The sequence below is a fragment of the Podarcis pityusensis genome (genome assembly GCF_964106645.2).
Source record: "Podarcis pityusensis genome assembly, chromosome: 6".
In the NCBI taxonomy this organism is placed as follows: Eukaryota; Metazoa; Chordata; class Lepidosauria; order Squamata; family Lacertidae; genus Podarcis; species Podarcis pityusensis.
The window spans coordinates 40,051,676-40,071,819 of NC_138030.1; the positions used below are offsets into that span (position 1 = coordinate 40,051,676).

Consider the following 20,144-nt stretch of genomic DNA (forward strand, 5'->3'; position numbering starts at 1 on the left):
TGATGTATTGTCTAGGAGTGGCCAGCTATGTCAAAGGGATCAAACAAACCTGATTCTAAAGAGGGGAGTGTGGGGAGGGGGAGGCATATACACATAACATACGCACAAAAAAGCTGCTTATCTCCTTTTCCTATCTTATGGGCTTTGCTACCTGCTAACATTCGCTTCCCAGCAAGCCAATCAGACTCCAAGCTCAGCCCTGAAGTCACTTATATATATGACTCACTGGGCTCTGCTGAGCACAGAGCTCTTTCCTTGAGAGAAGCTTTCTGCCTCCTGTCACTTTCTGCAGCTCACTCACCTCCCAGAATCAGTCCCTTTCTCCTCTCCTTCAGAGCGAAGGTAAGCTTTATTCCCAACACAATTGTGCTCTTTGTTCAAGGTGGGCATGGGGGGGGGTGAAGAGGGAGATTTTGCACTCCTGAGCTTACAAATACCACTGGGTGTGAACTTAAATATTATGAGACCTTATTTATTTATTTAAAAAAACACACACAACCGTTTCCTTCTTTTTACAATGCAGATTTACCCAGGAATTGCTCAGCAATGATTTAGGAAGGAAAATATGGCAAGATGCATGTGTGTGAAAGTTCAGTCTTATAGAAGCAAAGTCCTTTCTATCCAGTGAGCGCCCTGAAAATTTGCTTGATGGCAGAGGGGTGTATTCCTAAATTATGATCAGTCAACTCCGCTCAACAAAAAGCCCTGGGTTTTTATACCTAAGCATTTCAAATAACAGGTCCTTGCTTCCAAATTCTTTTACAGCTTGAGCACTGAAGAGGAAGAGAGGTCAGGAGAAAACCCCCAGAGAGGGAACAATTTTTATATCCACACACATATTAATGAGGAAGAGGGATCCTTTCTTCATTTGAGGGTGACCGTTTGAGACTTGGAAGTTCCAAGGTCAAAGCTTTTACCTGCCACAGATAAGCAGATATGTAGGTTTTGAGTGTGACTTTTAAATGAACCCGTGCTTCTGCTTTTCCCCACATAAAAGAAAAAGAGATATTGTAGCTCTGCACATTCTTAGGTTTGGAGAAAATGGGAGTTGTCAGAAACTTGGCTGTTGTGCTAGCAGGTGCCAGACTGCAAGGTCAGAGAAGAGATTATCAGCTGGTCAGAACCCTTGGTGTCTCATTTGTTCATTTGCTCTGATTCAACAATTTAGATCCACAACTGGACCACCTTTCTGTTTGCACAAAGAGTGTTGTAATAAATGTATGTGTGCATGCAAGCGGTGGAGAAAGTCTAGTTACTCTTTTTGTCTACACACACACACACACACACACACACACACACACACGATAGGCACCAATAAACTTACAGTGCTGTTTCTGGGAAGGGGGATTCTCAGCTGCAATAACTTTCTGCTGAGTTTGTGCTTCTCTAGACTGGGGACACTGGGTTGTATCCCTTGTAATATCAACCTATAGGTCGCTGTAATTTACTTCTAATTTACCAAGGGCTTGTGCACTGGTGGTGTTTCATCTTGCGGCTGCTGTTCCAGGAGGCAATTTCTGCCATTTATCTCTAGGTAGTGGCAAGCCTGTTCCTAAGAAGTAGGTAGAAACAATTTCCTACTCAACTGGAGAGTAATTGTAGCCTCTCTCTGCTGTAATTGCAGCGGCTGCTTGCTACTTTCCTGGGTTTAATGAAGAGCAAAGAGCTCAAAAGGAGTAGCGAGAGAGGAACTACAAGTGATTTGGGCTTTGCCACCCCACATTTCTGGGTTTATCTAAAGGAGCAAGGTGTGTATTCTCTTAATACAGGGAGAGAATGTGTCTTTCCCCCTACCTTCAGATGAGACACAGAACCCAAAGGGAGGAATTCCAACCCATATGCTAATGGTTTACATCCAAAGCAGTCCTAAGACTCAAGCAAGATGTGATAGGTAGCAGAGACATGTGAATACATCCCTGCTTCTAGAAACTCTTACGAACAGCAGTTGCAAATTAAATTTGGGACTGCGGCATAGGAGTGGAGGACCATTTCCCCAAGGAAACTCCTCTTCAACTACTTTTTTTCTCCTGGCACAAACTACCATATATATGCACATGCCAGAAGAACATAGTGTTTGCACAAGCTGTGAGATGTGCGCAACAAGCACTACCTGATTAGCATGTTTGTTTAAAAGTGATGTAGGAGCTGAATGAATGACCTGGACAAGAGGGTGGTGGTGGCATAAAGCTGTAATGCAGCCATGTTTTGCGGTGTGGTCAACTGAGATCAAAGCATGCAGTGATACCATCAGTATGTACACAGAGGATTCAAAAGCAGCTATACCTCAAACCACTCAATCACATTTTGCATTTTCACTAATTTGGCCTGTGTAGGTCACATTCAGTTTCCATCTCTGCTAGAATGAAACGCATATTATATCAACGGGTTATGCTAACTATGGGACAGCAGTCTATTCTCTCTATTTCTGAATAGGAAAATGAAATATGTGAATACGCTGTAATGCCTAAACTATCTCATGATATAAATGCGATAAACAACACAAGCTTTTGCAATAAGTTTGTTTGAATTTGGTTTTAATTTACCGAACACTGGAAAAGTAAAGCATCTTCAGATATGGCACTGTGATGATTAGGCTGCTGTATTTAATTTTTTTTTAAGTGTTACGGTTTATGATTGCCATACAGATACTTATATGCATTTAAATTATAAATATTGTTACATTTTCTAACAAAATAACTTGAAGGGGGTGGGAAATATATGTTTGGGGCTGAAATTATATAGTCTTAACCGACTTGAGCAAAACATGGGGAGTTTCAGATTGTCTACATTGTCACTGAGTTTTGGATGGAGACAATTTCATTATAAGATGTTTGGTTGTTGATAGGGAATGCGAAGCAGGGAATGTGAGGAGATGCTGCTGCAATAGCGATGCCCCTGGGCAGGATTGAAGAACCTTTTCAGCCTGAGGGCCACATTCCCTCACAGGAAAGCTTCTAGGGGCCACAAGGCAGTAGTGTGTGTGGCCAGAATCCAACATGGGCAGAGCAACAGGTGGGAAATAACAGGCTATGTTCCATCTCTGCAAAAGTCAGAGGCTTTTGTCCCCACGCCTCTGTATCCAGACAAGCAAGAGGTTTTATCCCAGTTCAAGGACACTTTCCAGCCAGGCAAAAGTACTGGGGAGATGGGAGATGTCTGGGGAGTGTGGCCAAAGGGGAGTCGCAAGGGACAGCTACAGAGACCTGGAAGGTTCCATTCAGCCCCTGGGACTGAGGTTCCCCACTCCTGCCCTGGGGTTAAGCCTATCCAAGTGACGAAACAGTCTCATGGGCAGACAGAGTAGATGACCTGAACATGTTTGTTGTTCTCTAATGCTTCGTACTCCAGCAGTGAGGGAGGGGGAGAGCAGGAAGGAGAGTTTGCATTAGAGCTCCCAGCAGGCAGTCTGCATAAGAGTGTTCTCAGGTGCAAAAGGAATGCCTCAGTCTGCAAACTTTCTAATTCCCTAAGACGTTTCATTGGCCGTTTTCAAAGGGCAATAGCAATCGGAATGTCAGGGAAACATTTGGCAAGCAAGTGATAACTAGTTCAACTAGTTCAAGGAAATGTTATCAACCAGTCCTCTTTCTTTTCAGCCCACAGTTCTAAATATTCACTAGGAAGGAAGTCTCTGGATTTACTTCCAAATACATTCAGGATCCCTTGGACTGAAAACATTATTTCGTTTGTCACTCGTCCTCCAAAATTCTGAGATAGCATTTAGGGAGATCAGGGTTTCCCCTTGCTTTTTTGTCTGCTTCTGTCAAACGTGTACCTTATTATGACTATATGTGATTTGACCTCTGGATTTGACCTCCCCCATACCCTGAACTTATCTATGGTGGTGGTGGCAGTGCTCTGATCTGTGGCAGGTGGCTGCAAATCAGCAGCCGTTTTAATCACCCACAATGACCTGACATGGCATCCCTCTGGAGCATTGTGGGAAATTTAAAGTGGAAGCTTGGTAATACTGGTGCTGAGGCTGACACAGAGTTGGCATCAGTGTTGGTGGGCCCTGCTGGGTGTTGGCACCAGAACAACTGATGCCAGGACTGACTAAGGCAGCTATTTATAGTTGAATGAACTTAGAGACAAAGTATGCATAACAATGAAAAAGGCTTTGGTTGCTGTTTTAAAAGGAAGCTGACTTGAACAGAGTCATGTCAATGGTCCACCTAGTTATCCACCAACTGGCAGCTGCCCTCCAGACCTTTCCCACCCCAGCCTGGAGACACCAGGGATTAAACCTGGACCTTCTGAACACAAAGCAAGTGTTCCATCACTGATCTACAGCCCTTGCCTAGGAAGTAATGGGCATTTTTGTTATTCTGAAGCCTCAAAAAGTAAGCACAAGCCCTTATAATACACTGCTTCCCTGGCATGTAATCCGCAACATGCAAAAATAATGAATTCAGCCTTACTGAATATCTTCTTTCCATGGAACCTCTTTGTTTCTCTGTGTTGAAATCTAAACTGGCACCCCAGGTCAAACCATGAAAAGGCTTTGTCCATAAGGAAGCAGAGGTGGCAAACATTTTGAAAGATCCACTGCACCTAAGCCCCGATTCACCTGAAGTTAGTTGTATGACTAAGTTCCATTGAAAACAACTAGAGACCTGTAATCAGTTATTTGGCTAGTAAATTGCAGCACCTATGTACACACCCCTTCCCTGTTGACACCCAGTCAGGGCGCACTGGGATGGTTTCTCTGTCCCGTCTCCTTTCTGTTACCTCTCTTGGGTGCCTCCTGTGCCCTTTCTCTATGATGCATGCACTGTTGTTGACAGGGTTTCAGTGCCACAAGAATGACAAAGTTAGGATGGAACTTGAACTCACATCATGACTAACGTTTGCAGTGGTTTCATTGGGACTTTTGCTAGATTGGGATGATGTGATGTAAACTATTGATTCGGGTCTGAGAATAGTTCAGCACTGAGTGCTTATTTCAAAAAGAAAAGAAAAAGAGGATCAGCATCATATGAAAAAGGAAACACATCTGTAGTGTTAATTTAAAGCACTCTTATACCACTTTGATGTCATGGCTGCACCTACCCCCCAATCCTGGGAATTGTAGTTTGTTATGGATGCTTCAAATCATAATTCTCTGAGAGGTAAATGATGGTTCCCAGGATTCTTTAGGGAAAGTGGTACAGTATAAATGTGCTTTAATGGGATGGTGTGAATATGGCCGGTGTTTCAAAGGTGAACAAAAATAAGGATTTAATGGTCCAAAGTGCTTGGAATATATTCTTCCTCAGCAGCAAGCAAGTGTACAATACTGTCGCATCAATAATGGCCATTCGTTTTGTCACAAAGTCTCTTAACTCTTCCCTTCAACCCAGTATTGGTGCTTTTTTTCCTTTTCCCTTTTGTTCCTGGTTTGGGACCTTCATTAGACATAATCTATTTTACTCATTTTTTAAAAAAAACACTTCAATTGTTGGAACAGTCTCCTGTTTTTTTAAATTACAGTTATCTGGACATAGTCCAGAAAATTGGGAATTGCTTATGAGACGGTGCCCACACAAAATTAGAAATTAATTGCAAGCTTCAGTTGGTCACAAAGCATGGCAGAGGGCACAGTGTGGAGTATCTAAGTGTTCCTGATGAAGAATATCTTTAAAACACGCTTTGCTTTTCTGTGCACCTTGAGACTTCCATCTCTCTTTTTGCGTGAGTGGATGTGCTTAACTCAAAAATGAAGGGAATACTTGGCGTTCCCTTTATTCGAAGGGCTTCTAGCTCTGATATTGACCACTGGCAGAGTGGTAAGAGTGATGAACGTGAACGGGGCAGACCCAGGTTCAAATCTCTGCTTGGCCATGAAGCTCAGTGTGTGACTTTGGGCCAGTCGCAATCACTCAGGCTGGCGATAAAATGCGGGGGAGATCTCATCTGAGCTCCTTGGAGGGAAAGTGGGATGTTGTCAAGTGAAATGAATAAAGTTCCGGGTTCAACGCCTGCCTTCTTCTTTCAAAGCAGGGATGGGGAGCATGGGGCCCTACAGATTGCTGTTGGATTGCAATTCCCACAGTCTCTGATCACATAGGCTATTCTGGGTGGGGTTGGTTGGAGCTGGAGGCCAGCAACATCTGGATAGGGTCCCCATCCCTGATCCAGAGGATCTCAGCCCAAGAGGGCTGTGGAAAAGCCCTGCTAGTTTCTTCTGCCAGTCAGCATAGATAATATTGGGATAGATAAGCCAAAGGAATGACTTGATATAAAGTAGATATGCTCTCTAGGTTCCACATCATTCTTTTGTGTGTGTGTGTGTTCTAGTTTATTTATTAGATTTTTATACCGGCCTTCACCAAAAATGGTCATGGGACAATTTACAAACAAACAAACAAACAAACAAAGAATACAAGCATAACACAGAATAACCAAAATCTTTAAAATAATTATCACAGATTACATAAATATCATAAAACACCATAAATGTGAGTTGACCCACCAGCCGCTGAAAATTCAGCAGAAAAGATGGTTTTTGAACCCTGTATCTGGAAGAATAAAAAGCTGGAACAAATCTCTCCAGATAAGAGTTAGGAATAAAGGCATCCACTGATCCAATAATTTGAAAAGTCCCAAGAATTTTTACTTTGGCACAGGCAAATTTTCTACACAACGAATGAAATCTCAGGTTGTATGAAGAAGTTCATAGCCTTGGACTCCAGAAGGTGGGAAGGAATAGGCGTCTCTATTTTAACTCAATTGCTTCAGGCTCTTTGCTTGTAGTAGCTGCCAGGTGCCTAGAGTCCTCATTCTGATTGCCAAGTGCGTAGTTAGTTTGGTTTGAAACTTATGTGAAGTGGTACATTAAACATTGGCACAGGCTCAGCAGCAGTGAAGAGTGCAGGGCCTGTGAATGGCTGCTGGCTACTTCTTTCACTTTAAAGGACCATCTGCCTATGAAAATCATCTAGAAATGCTCCCAAATATTTAATTTAAGCAAAAGAAAACATTGACATTCAGCTAGAGAGTCAAGAGGGTTGGTGAAAAACAGGGAGCTTTATTTTGGTATATTACTTTGGGAGGGGAATTTAAGAGCATTTTAAAAGGCATGCAGAGGATAGAGAAAGGAAAGTTAAAATGGGAAAACACACCTTTATATATTTTTTTCTAACTCTCTCAGAGAGAGATGGAGAATTACTTTGTCGCTTGCTGCTTTTTTATAATACCATTTTAAATTTCATTGCTAGTGTTGTTTTATCTGCATATTTTCTAACTATATCTGTGTATACCCAAAAAAGTAATATTATTGGCCCATAAGAAAAAAAAAATCCATATACCTTTATGAGGTCAACAAAAATGTCACAAAATATCCATCATATTCTCCAGAACTGAGTGTAAGCAACACAAGGAAGGGTGAAAAAAGGTTGGCTGATGATATTCATGTAAGGCATTCGTGTCTCCATCTGGTTAGAGTCTTAAGATGGGAGTGTGAGAGGAGGCAGAGGACATTTCTCAAAGGTTCCTTCAGGTGCTCTCAGGTTGCACCCAGGCCCCTTGGGGAGGAGAAACCCATAATGGCAGATTCCCCATAACTGGAAATGCACAAAGCAGCTGTTATTCAGGTCTGACTCCATTTTTAGGTGAAACACACAGGTTTGTTGGTAGGTGAAGAGCAGAAATAAAAAGAAACTAGGCAGTATTTATATTAACAATGGTAGAGCTTAAATTTAGGTGGTTGTGCTAGATTGTTTTTAAAAGAGTAAATAGAAGCCAAATGGCTTACCAAGCAGTTGGAGGGAATGTCCCCTCAGAGAATAAAGCCCCAGATTCAGGTAACAGAAGATCCACTTCCTCTAGGCCAGGCTTCCTCAACCTCAGCCCTCCAGATGTTTTGAGACTACAATTCCCATCATCCCTGACCACTGGTCCTGCTAGCTAGGGATCATGGAAGTTGTAGGCCAAAAACATCTGGAGGGCCGAGGTTGAGGAAACCTGCTCTAGGCTAAGATCCTGCTGCTGTATCGAGCTAAATGTGGTATTTTCCAAGTCAAACAAAAAGTAAAGGTAGCCATTTTGGCCCACGAGAAAAACACTACCACCCAGTCAACCTAAACATATCACAACCTGAAATCTGTGGGGGGGCCACTAGGGGGCGCATTGGAAGATGGCCGACAATACCATCTCTCCAACCCACACGGGGTAATTAAGAGGCTGTTATGGGAGTAGGCAGCCTCCCTTGTTGCCCCAAGGAAATGGGGAACACTGCCCTTGCCTGCTGTGCCCATAAATCACCCCCTAATTCGAAAGAAGGGGGTGAGGGCCCTAGGCAGAATGCCCCAGTGTGGACATCGGCTCTCCTGGACGCTGTCTCTGATCGCGCACTAGTTGCAGCAATTTGGAATAATTAATTGCAAAAGAAGCAAATGCACATATTTCAAGTGAAGAAGGGGAGTGAAGTCTGCTAATTTAAGTGACCTCTGCGAAAGAAGACGACGGGCTGGAGAAACAGGAATATTTTACGATGAAGATACACCAAAGGCGGGGTATGTTGACAATGGGGCTGAATGGGGGGGGGGAACCTTTTTTACTTTCCTTCTATGTGATTTGCAAGAACCCCTCCTTATTTTTATTTTTTTTAATAATTTTTTTATTAAGGTTTTAAACAAACAAAAAAGAAAAACAACACACACAAAAAACAATACCTAACTTAACAATAAAAACACAAAACATAACAATTAAAAACAAACTCTCTTTTCCATTTCCAATTTTAAATTACTTATTTTCTGGACTTCCTCATACCTCCCTCTTTTGTATTCCAATCCACATTATTTGTCCAGCAGTTTCTTTTCCACTTTTTTAATCTCAATCTTTAATTTAATAAAACGTTAAGATATATAACTTCAACTTTTTTTTAAACCTAATCCTTGATCTTAATGTCATATAGCTTTAAATTTTTCCCTTTTATTATCAAATTTCCATTTCTTTAAACATCTTTAATCTTGATCTTTAATCTTAATCTATCCTTAACTTTAACCTGTACAGCTGGAAACCACTTGTTTTCAGTCCAACATCACTCTAACATTCCTTAATTTTGCAGTGTTTCTGAAGATAGTCTTTGAATTTCTTCCAGTCTTCCTCCATCGACTCTTCTCCCTGGTCACGGATTCTACCAGTCATTTCCGCCAATTCCAAATAGTCCATAAGTTTCATCTGCCATTCCTCCAGCGTGGGAAGTTCTTGTGTCTTCCAATACTTTGCAATGAGTATTCTTGCTGCTGTTGTTGCATACATAAAGAAAGTTCTATCCTTTTTTAACACCATTTGGCCTACTATGCCCAGGAGAAAGGCCTCTGGTTTCTTGGGGAAGGTATACTTAAATACCTTTTTTAATTCATTATATATCATTTCCCAGAAAGCCTTAATCTTTGGGCACGTCCACCAAAGGTGAAAAAATGTACCTTCAATTTCTTTACATTTCCAACATTTGTTATCGGGCAAGTGATAGATTTTCGCAAGCTTGACTGGGGTTATGTACCACCTGTATATCATTTTCATAATATTCTCTCTTAAGGCATTACATGCCGTAAATTTCATACCTGTGGTCCATAACTGTTCCCAGTCAGCAAACATAATGTTATGACCAACGTCCTGTGCCCATTTAATCATAGCCGATTTTACCGTTTCATCTTGAGTATTCCATTTCAGCAGCAGGTTATACATTCTTGACAAATTCTTAGTATTGGGTTCTAACAGTTCTGTTTCTAATTTGGATCTTTCCACCTGGAAGCCAATTTTCCTGTCCAATTTAAATACCTCCATTATTTGATAATAATGAAGCCAGTCTCGCACTTTGTTTTTTAATTTTTCAAAAGTCTGCAATTTCAGTCTATCTCCGTCTTGTTCCAAAATTTCCCAATATTTCGGCCATTTGACCTCCATATTGACCTTTTTCAAGGCTTTCGCTTCCATTGGTGACAGCCACCTTGGGGTTTTATTTTCTAGCAAATCCTTATATCTTATCCAGACATTAAACAGCGCTTTCCTGACAATGTGGTTTTTAAATGCTTTATGTGCTTTGACCTTATCATACCATAAATATGCATGCCATCCAAATACATTATTAAAACCTTCTAGATCCAAAATGTCAGTGTTTTCAAGAAGTAGCCATTCTTTCAACCAGCAAAAAGCTGCTGATTCATAGTACAGTTTAAGGTCTGGCAGGGCAAATCCACCTCTTTCCTTTGCATCCGTTAATATTTTAAATTTTATTCTGGGTTTCTTGCCCTGCCAGACAAACTTAGAAATATCTTTCTGCCACCTCTTGAAACAATCCATTTTGTCCAGCAAGAACCCCTCCTTATTAGAACCGTCGGTTGAACTGACCCAAGCAGGATGATTAAAGTCTGTGTGGAGATAAACTTTAACCAAAAGTGTGCTTTATGGAGACCGAGAAGCAATAAGAGCTTTTGGGAATGGCGCAGCAATTAATTCGGAGTCGCCATCTTGCCAAAGGATTTGTAGCCGGGAGGAAGAACGGATTTGTTTTCAAACTGCATTCCTAGTGAATCTCCTCAGAGGTTTTGAGAAAGGAGGCAGATTGGTGAAGATTAATGACGCTAAGACTGTTTTGATGTATGGAAGTGATGTTATATGGAAAACGTCTGGATATGGCTACTGGATAAAAAAATTAATATCCACGCAAGATTACAAACTGTTCTAACCAGCTTGCGGAGACTATCAGAGGTCACAAAGAGAAAGGAAAAATATATGAAAATAACAACAAGAGATGTGGAAAAATAATAAGAAAGGACTGGATAGTACTGTGAACATCATAAGGTCAGATTTGTGGACATTAAAACAGCAGTAAGAAGCAAGAAGTTGATTGAATCCCTTTGGAACTTGAAATATGGGTACCCCCAACAAAAATTTAAAATTCGGCTGTGTAATTTGGAATTTATGTAATTTGGTTTGATTTGATGTGATTGGTCGGTTAATAAAAATTATTCTTAAAAAAAACCCAAAAAACAACCTGAAATCTGTGTGCCATCAATTAGCACCTCATTTGAACATCTACTCCTTCCTCCCACACCTTGCACTCTGGTACAAAAGGCATGGGCTTGTCAAAAGAGGCCATGACATTTCAAGCTCCTTAACTACCTCATATTGTACAGAGCCTAGCACAATGCTTCCTGATGCTGACTGAGACCTCTAGATGGCACTAGAAAGCAGCAGCATGGGGCAGAGCATATTAAGAGTGTCCCTGAAGAATCCTGGCCGTTCTCTCAAGTGACCAACCAGGTGTCTATGTGAAGTCTGCAAGCAGGACCTAAGGACACACACACACCCCTGTGCACTTGTGATTCCCAGCAACTAGCAGTCAGGGGTTTATGGTCTCCGGCTCTGGAGCTAGTACATGTTTATGACTGGCACTTCTCCAGGAACTGAGTAGGATTGCCCAGATCAGGTTATGTTGCTTGATGCCTCCATCTTGCCGAATTCTGCCATTGGAAGAGTCATTAATTAAAATAACACCACTTGCTCCAGGGAGATACAAGAGAATTACTTCTTGCACTCAAGAGCATCCAATACCAATTAATTGCTCCTGAACAAAATGGATCCTAATGAGTAGCAGAGGGGTGGGGGCTTGGGGGCCCCTGGAGTGTGTGCTTATAATTGGAGTGGGGACTGAAATTCCCATTAGTGATTGTTCATTCAGAGCTCGTGATAGCTTAATCCATAGTCCATAAATCAGGGACAAAAAGGCATGGTCTGTTATTACATACATGGAAGCTGGCAAAACCCTAACATTTGAACAACTGACATGACACACTATAGTTGTTGTTGTTTAGGCATTTGTATGGTGTTTTTCTTATATGCTCAAAGTATGTGTGCCGTGTCAGTCATCTTTACAAGAGGGATGGGGAACTTCACAGGATCAGATCAAAGGCCCATCTAGTCCAGCGTCCTCTGTGACCAACAAGATGCCTCAAAGAAACCCACATACCTATAGTATTGCCTGCAGCAAATTATTAGAGTTATTTATTTACTAAAAGGGCTCAATCAAAGGCATCAAATAAGCAATTGGCTTGTTAAGAATGCCAGGTGTTTGTTATGTAAAAAAATATCCCAGTTCTTGCCTAAAGCATGAGAGAGATGGTCAAGAATCTGCACTCATTCAGACCCAGGTCCATGAAGTAAAAGTGAAGGGGTGGGAAAGGGTGGCCATGTGTTCTGTTTTGCGGAATGCAGTCCTCTATCCACTATAGGGCAGTATATATATATTAAAGAATCCTAAGAAGGGACAGCAGGGGACTGGAAGTTGCCCATCAACTGCCTGCTTAGCAGACTGTGTGCGCCAACTTATCTGAACAGGTCAAATTATGGCCTGCCAAAGTTATGATTAGTCAGTACCAGCCAGGAACGTCAATGTGACTTTCATTCCCCCCCCAAAAAAATGTGGCTCTCGCCTGTACAGGATGTGGAGGGTTCAACAATTATACTAGCAAGGCAGTGGGAAATTTGAGCAGGCATGTAGCCTTACCCTGCAGGATGTAGCTGTACAAGACGCTAAAAGCGCCCCTGAGTTTCTTGTGTACATGAACATGATTGGAATGGAAAGTAGAGCAGACTGTAGAAGAATGCCATTGAGAAATCAAGTGTTCAGTGTAGATCTTAGAGTTGCATAATGGTCCCAGGAAATGCAAAACAGGACTGAATGATCTTGTGTGAAAATGCCCTTTGTCTCAGATGACTTTTAGTGCTGGGGATTGTTAAAGGATTGTAGATCTGAAATTATGGATTGATTTGCCTCCTAGTTTCAGAGAAAAGCTTGAGTACAGACAGATTGGTCCTGTGAATGTTTACTTACAATGAGTCCCACTGCGTTAATTGGGGCATTAAATCTGCCTAGGATTGCAGCCATTGTCTCCTGAGGCACAAGATCTAGAATGCAAATACTTCTCCTGCCTCCAAACATGCTTCTTTCAAAATGCTCATGATTCATTTACATCACACATACGATTATATGGTTCTGCAGTGCTGCATAAGTTTTGCATTCTGAAGGCGTATGACACTAATAGTATTTCACCTGTTCTATCCTCCTGAAGTAAAACACTTCAGCTATTAACTTGTGTATCTCTACATTCTCCTGTTGTCTATACTAGCTAATTTATTCTCATAGAGTTTTATGGGCACTGTGACAGACTGCAGAATCAATTTAACTTCCTCTGCCTCACCCTCTTTTGAGGCTGAATTGAACATCTTGCAACCATAGAGTGTCCTGCGTAACTGTGATGTGCAATTCTGAAAATTTGAACTTTTATCTCCTTTCTTACCTAACCCTTCCCCTTGGAAACTTCAGCTGGTGCACAATTCAGGAGCCAGGTTGCTCACCAGGGCAAGACGATTTCAGCATATTACACCAATCCTGGTCTGACCAATTAGTTTCCAGGCCCAATTCAAAGTGCTGGTTTTGACCTATACACCCTTAAACAGCTCAGGACCACAATGCCTCAAGGACCGTCTCTTTCCATATGAACCTTCCCGAACCCTGAGATCATCTTCTGAGGCCCTCCTTTGTGTGCCTTCTCCGGAGGGAGGCACACGAGAACGGGCCTTCTCTGAAGTGGCTCCCCATCTGTGGAATGCTCTCCCCAGGGAAGTTCGCCTGGCCCCTTCATTATACACCTATTGGCACCAGGCAAAAATGTTCCTTTTCAACCACGCCTTTGGGCGGTGATCTGATTTACATCCTATGCCATTTTAAAATGTGTTTTTTGTTTTTGTTTGCGGGGGGGGGGGGCTAATGGGTTGTTTTTATTTTTATTAGGTATTTTGTGGTTTTATATCTTGATTTTATTCTGTGAACCACCCTGAAACCCCCGGGTATAGGGCAGTATATAAATTCAATAAATCATCATCATCTTTCCTAGCCTGTAACCCCTTGCTGGCATTCAGGAAGGTGACAGTTGATACCTGCTGTCTGCTGTCATTTAACTTGAGTTTTGCTGTTCTTTCATTCCAAACAATTCTGGGCACAATTCCCAAGATTCCCTAAAACTAAGTAGTGATCCCTTAACCACGTTGCTTAACCTAGAAATCAGCATGCAGTAATTATTGCAACTCAGCACATAGAGCTAGAAAGGGCTCTCCATGGGAATCAAGGTACAAAAGCAGAGGACTAAAAGGTTGCCTTGTGAGGAACATCATCATAGGGTCATTTCTTCAAATTCTGTGCAACAATATTTGACACTATCAAAGGTCACTGCTTTCCCCCCACTATGAGCCCCAGAACAAATGCGCATGCTGTGGTGAGGCACGCTGTCCTTCATGATCGTAGTATGTCCAATATGCTGTATTTGAGTCTGTTTAATCTCCAGTTTACACTCACCTGATCTTTCCCCCCTGAATTTTGCGTATGAAGTGCCTCATTCATGGTCAAACACAAAGCCTCTTTCCCCCACTTTTAAGTAATAACTGAAAGAGAGGCTCACATTTCACTTCCATTTAGTTAGTATGTATTTTTAAGCATAATCCCAGTTTGAGATCAAGGACCTCCATGTTTAATCAAAGTTTTCTCCAGGAGAAATAGTACCAAGTTTCCTAGAAATCCTACCCTCTTCCTGCTCCTTATTACTAGCAGAGATGAGGGACCATCTTTTACCTGTTATCTCTATACTCTCTCTTAATGCTTTACAAGTTATTCCCTTGTTCTTCTCAGGACTTGGTTTTCCAGATAGCTCAGCTTTCATGATCTGATCCTAAACTCTATGAAAGTTGAGCTCTAATTACAGACAATGAGTTGCACACAACAACTAGTTGTCCTAGCTGTGCATCCCCATCTGCAGCAAAGATACATCCAATCAAGTCGGTAGGTCCTGCATGAGCCTCACCTGGATATAGGAGGAGTCTGCTATTCAGGGCCGGTTCTAGTTTTGAGCAGACCATGGAGTAAAGTGCCCTTGGTGGTCCATTTCCTCCATCCATAGACCAGCAATGGGGAGCAACAGCAGTCAAAACTCCGTTCAGAGCACTGGCTGGCTGAGTCTGTATAGGTTGAGAACATAAGCACAAACCAGGTCTCATTCCCAAACTAAACTATTTGTTTTTACAATACACAGGAAAATGCCAGGGCAGCTAACTTACATTATAAGGGTAATAACTTGTGCAACGTTGCTGAAATTTGTCCCTTCTTATTGGGCCAGGATTGTTCCAACCTCTGGGGAAATTTTGCAGGCCCAAGTGCTTCTATTGGCACCAGCGATAGGGGCTGATCTTGGGAGAGTTGGGAGGGCAGTGACCAGAAGGGCTGGTGCCTACATCACCTCCCCGCCCCTCAAATCCAAATGCCTAAAAGTATTGATGACACAGATCCTGGCTGAGAAGCTGATAGGTTGATGTACTGCCCTACAGTTTATTTACTCAAAGCTCTCTTTCCAGTGTTGGTGAAGCTGTAACAAGAGAGGGAGCCTCGTGCATGTGATGAGCCTACTAGGTTTTGGCAAAGCATTTTTGATGTTGTTTCTAATATTGTAGTTAAATCACTGAACCCAATCCCTGCCCAGGCCCTACTGTCACTAGATGCCATTCTAACCCCCTCCCTCACCGGCACCCTTATACATAAGGACCTAAGTGCCATGTTGTTTACCTCTGTCCATTTAGAGACCACCTTCCCTTGGAAAGACCTCAAAGGTCCATCTCTGATGGGATGGAAAGGGAAAGTCTGGGATCTGGCTCTTTCCAAATATCAGATTTCATTCTCAAACTCACCACAGGATATAACACAACGCAGAAGGGTTGTTAGAGGCAAAACTAAGCACAGTCGTTTTGCTAAGGTATGGTCTCCACATATCAGCTATGTAAATGGAAGTGACGTTAATGTTAGACCTCTAGCCACTCATGCTTACTTATGGAAAGGCTATGTCATGGGTAGTTGAAGTCTTGGCACTGTATTCAATGATTCAGTTATTTGACAGTGTCCTTGCTCAATTTTCTTCTTATATATGACTGGTATAAGAATACAGCTCTACAGATTTTGTTGAAATTGAGCAATGTTATTTTATTATCAAATTAATATTATGTTGTTGTTGTTGTTGTTGTTGTTGTTACTATTATGGCTGGCAACCCCTGTGCTAAGGCATTCTGGCTTTCCTCTTAAAGCAGGGGTCACCCACCTCTCTTGGCCCATGGCCACATTTGCAAGCCTGAGAAACTGCTGTGGGCACCCCACACACTCCACAATAAAGCAAGCATTGCGATGTGTTCTGTTGGCTACACTAGAATGCTTACTTCAAGACTAATTTCAGCAGGAGAAGGGAGCCTGTTGGCACCAGGGAAGGCCTGTGCAGGTACATTGATGCCCATGGACACCACATCGGTGACTGCTGTGCAGCAGTGCAAAACACAACCATATTAATTTCCTGCAGTGTCCCTGGCACAATAGGAAAGGCTTATCTCTTTTGTTATGGCCCATTTCTGAGAAATAATTGCATAGTTCTTTGTCACCATGGTGCAAAGGTGAGTGACCCCTTTTCAGCCACATTCCATTCTGGGCAACCTTCCAAGGCTCGCGTGCAAGTGGTGAGGAGAGCCAGAGGCAAGAATGGGCAGAGCAATGAACGTAAATCTTTCCTTTGTACACTAAACTAGCTTGTCCAGTAAGAGGCATTAACACTCAGGGAGTGTGTGAAGCAGCGCCAGTAAGGGATGTGGCCAATGAGAGGATACCATCTGGGGAGACAGGCCTTGAAGGCCAGATTTGGCCCCCAGGCCTGAGTTTCCCTGCTTGTGCCACAAAAACCTTTCATTCTAATCTTCAGAGTCTCTGTTGGACTTCTTCGGCTCACAATCAGAGCCCTTTTCAGATGGCACTATGGAGAAATGGACACACATAGGCAGAGAGGCAGCAACATGGCAAACAATTCTGCCTCTAACCTGTGCACATTCATTTTGAAATCTGAAATGAAAGTGTAGTAGCTGGGGCAGAAGGCTGCCACCGCGATGCCACCTCCCCGCTATGTGTTACACGTCTCCACACCTGAAAAGGTCTCAAGAGTTGCTTTTGCCTTCTGTCTCGTGCCTTCTTTTCTAAGGCTCTCAGCTCTTGAGTTCTGAAATCAGAAAAGTTTCCACTTGTGTTTGATCTAGGGCAAGGCCATCGATAACGCCATCTCAAAAACTTGACTCTTGCTGATGTTGACATCATTGGCCTGTTTGTTTTAGGTGGAATTTTAATCATGGGACTTCTTTTGTCCTTCTGACTCTTGCCTTCCCTCAACCCTCCTTGCTTTGTTCCTGATTTGTGAGAGTGTCTGCTAGCACTTTCACTCAGCAGGAAAGATATAAAGAGAAAAGGCTCAACACACCCAAGCCAGTAACAATAAAACCACAGCATGCTGTTCAGAAAGTTGAAATAAATACTGGAATAAGAAACCGGAGAGGGTGCATGTGTGTCAGATGGAGAGGGGAGAAATACACTTTCATCAGAGTTCAATTCCTGACCATATCCTTGATGAAGTTTCTGGATCAAGCTTTGAAAATCTGGGAATCTAAGGCTGCAAATTCATGTGCACCAACTTGGGAAGAAGTCACACTGAGTTTAGTAACATTTTCTTTGGTGTAGCAGGGATCAGGCTGTAAAGAAAGGATGGAGAAACTGCATTTGTCCAAGCGCAGCTCAAATTCCTTACACTAGTGGAACTGTTAAATTTACCCAATGTACCCTAATATAATGCATTTCTGTATGTCATTTTCACTAATATTGCATTGTTTTGCACATTTTACTCCTGTATGTGCATTTTCATACACATTACTTGACTGGAGAATTACATTGCTTGTGTATTGTTTCAGGAAGTGCAGTTGAAGTAGATTTACCTTTAAATATGAACTGAATCCAATTTCTCTCCCATCCCTACTAAGGAGAAACTTGCCATGTAATGACATGACATCAGATATCTTTTATCACACTATCAATGAATCTTCGGCGATCGCTCATTGCCGAGTAAGATTGTCTTCCATGAACAGTGAGTCTGTAAGTGACTGTGGAGGCCAATTCTGGATCCACACATCCTTCCACAGTGGGGACATTGGTTTCCGGGCAGGAGTTGGTCATGGTGAGGGTTTGCCAAGCATGCTTTCCTCTTAGCACGTTTCTCCCTTTTGTCCTGCGTTTGAGTGTCTTCAAAGGCCATGACACCTTCGGTAAATGCTGTTCTCCAATTGGAGCACTCACAGGCCAGTGTCTCCCAATTGTCAATGTTTATACTACTTTTTAAAGATTTGTCTTGAGAGAGTCTTTATACCAGGGGTCAGCAACCTAAGGCCCATGGGCCGGAAGCAGCCCATGGAGATCGTTTGACCGGCCCACAAGCCGCCTCCGAACCAAGCTGCCCGCTCGCACGCTGCATTAAACTGGCGCAGCGCAGGCACTTGCTTCCACGGCCGGAAATCTCATCTGCGCATGCGCAGATGCCAAAAATCATGGGCGCGTGTGCTGACACACATGCACAATCCGGCCCACAGAGGGATCTCTGTGGGACCAATCCAGCCCAGGCAAGATAAACCTTGCTGACACCTGCTTTATATCTCTTTTGTTGACTACCAGCATTACACTTTCCATTTTTAAGTTTGGAATAGAGTAGCTGCTGTGGAAGATGATCAGGCATCCGAGCAACATCCAATGAAGTTGATGTTGAAGAATCATTGCTTTGACACTGGTGATCTTTGCTTCTTCCAGTACACTGGCATTAGTTCGTCCATCTTCCCAAGTGATATCTAAAATTTTTTGGAGATGCTGTTGATGGAATCTTTTGAGGAGTTGGAGATGGCGTTGGAGTGGTCCATGTTTCACAAGCATACAGTAAGGTTCATAGTACAATAGCATTTTGGTTTCCCTCGAATGTCCTGGTGCTCAAATACTCTGCGCTTCAATTGGGAGAAAGCTGTACTCGCAGAGCTCAGGCGATGCTCGATTTCGGCATCGGTGTTGGTCCTTGTCGAAAGATAACTGCCCAGGTAGGAGAAGTGAATGACACTTTCCAACGTTACACCATTGAGTTGGATTTGTGCCGCTGCAGTGGGATTGTTTTGTGCTTGTTGGTGCAGCACTTTGGTCTTTTGGATGTTGAGCAATAGGCCAAGCTTTTCCTTCTAACTTCTCCCTCATTCTGTTTGGTATTTATTGTCCCACATGAAGCTGTCTTATACTTGATTTAGACCACTGGTCTATCTAGCCAAGTTATTTTTGTCAGTGATGGCTCAATGGAATGAGGACAGCTCAATGGAATGGGGTAGTTCAGTGGAGACTACCATTTTATGCTGCCAAGCACCACCATATGGTGCTGGGACCTGGAACCCTTTCCAGTGAACACCAGAAAGAGCCAGAGGAGAAATAGAAGGAGTGTTAACTCAGCATCATGCAGATGCACAACTGCTGATTGGTAGCTGCATCCAGCATGGGCCAACATCTATGCTGAGCCCTGCTACCCACTTGGTATCTGAATAGTGGCTCTGCTACTGCTTCTTTTATCCTTCCACCAGGCAGTAGTGTTCTGTGATTGACAGAAGTAGTCTCTAGCAAAATGCCTCAGAAGGCACCACTGTTGTCGACTCTGATTGATGTTCCCCAGGGTCTAAAGCTGAGATCTTAACCGGCTTTACTACTTAAGATACCTTAGGGATCGGATCTTGGGCCTCACAAACCTTGTGTTCTATCATACGTACTATCTCTCTCTCCCCCCCCCCCCCCAATATACCATTAGATCCTCAGCAGTGACCTCCATGAGCTCCATAGGTAGGATAACAAAGGTGAAGAAAATCATAATAGTAATATCACCTCACAGGAAATGTTGGTAGTGATTGTCATATTTAACTAGTACTTAAATGACTCATTCCTACTGGTTAGTGTCTAGGATGTTCAGGAATTTTTCAGCCCAGCTTTCCAGTCAGTGTGGCTAGGAATTGGCCTTTAAAAAACTGGCATCTCCAACCTGCTTGGGATCATTAAAGTTTCCATGACATGTTGGATTTGATTGTTGTGCTGATTTCCTGACTCTGTTTCCATTGGGATAATTATTTAGCTAGCTGACCTATATTCCTCAGCAGAGTCACCTCTCTGAGGCATCCATTACTTCCTGCTCTGCTCTACCAGGCACTGTTACAATAATCAAAGCTCCATCCCCAGGCGAGGTTACATC

At 42.7% G+C, this 20,144-nt stretch overlaps 1 protein-coding gene across 1 annotated transcript in view; it reads left to right on the forward strand.

Annotated features, from left to right (window-relative positions):
* The first annotated feature begins 225 nt into the window (after window positions 1-225).
* The window catches only part of SLC26A9 (solute carrier family 26 member 9), a 61,607-nt gene continuing 41,688 nt past the window's right edge, over window positions 226-20,144 (forward strand). The window contains exon 1 of the mRNA XM_081009030.1: window positions 226-342. The gene's annotated coding sequence lies outside the window, so the exon portion shown is untranslated. The remainder of the gene's footprint in view (window positions 343-20,144) is intronic.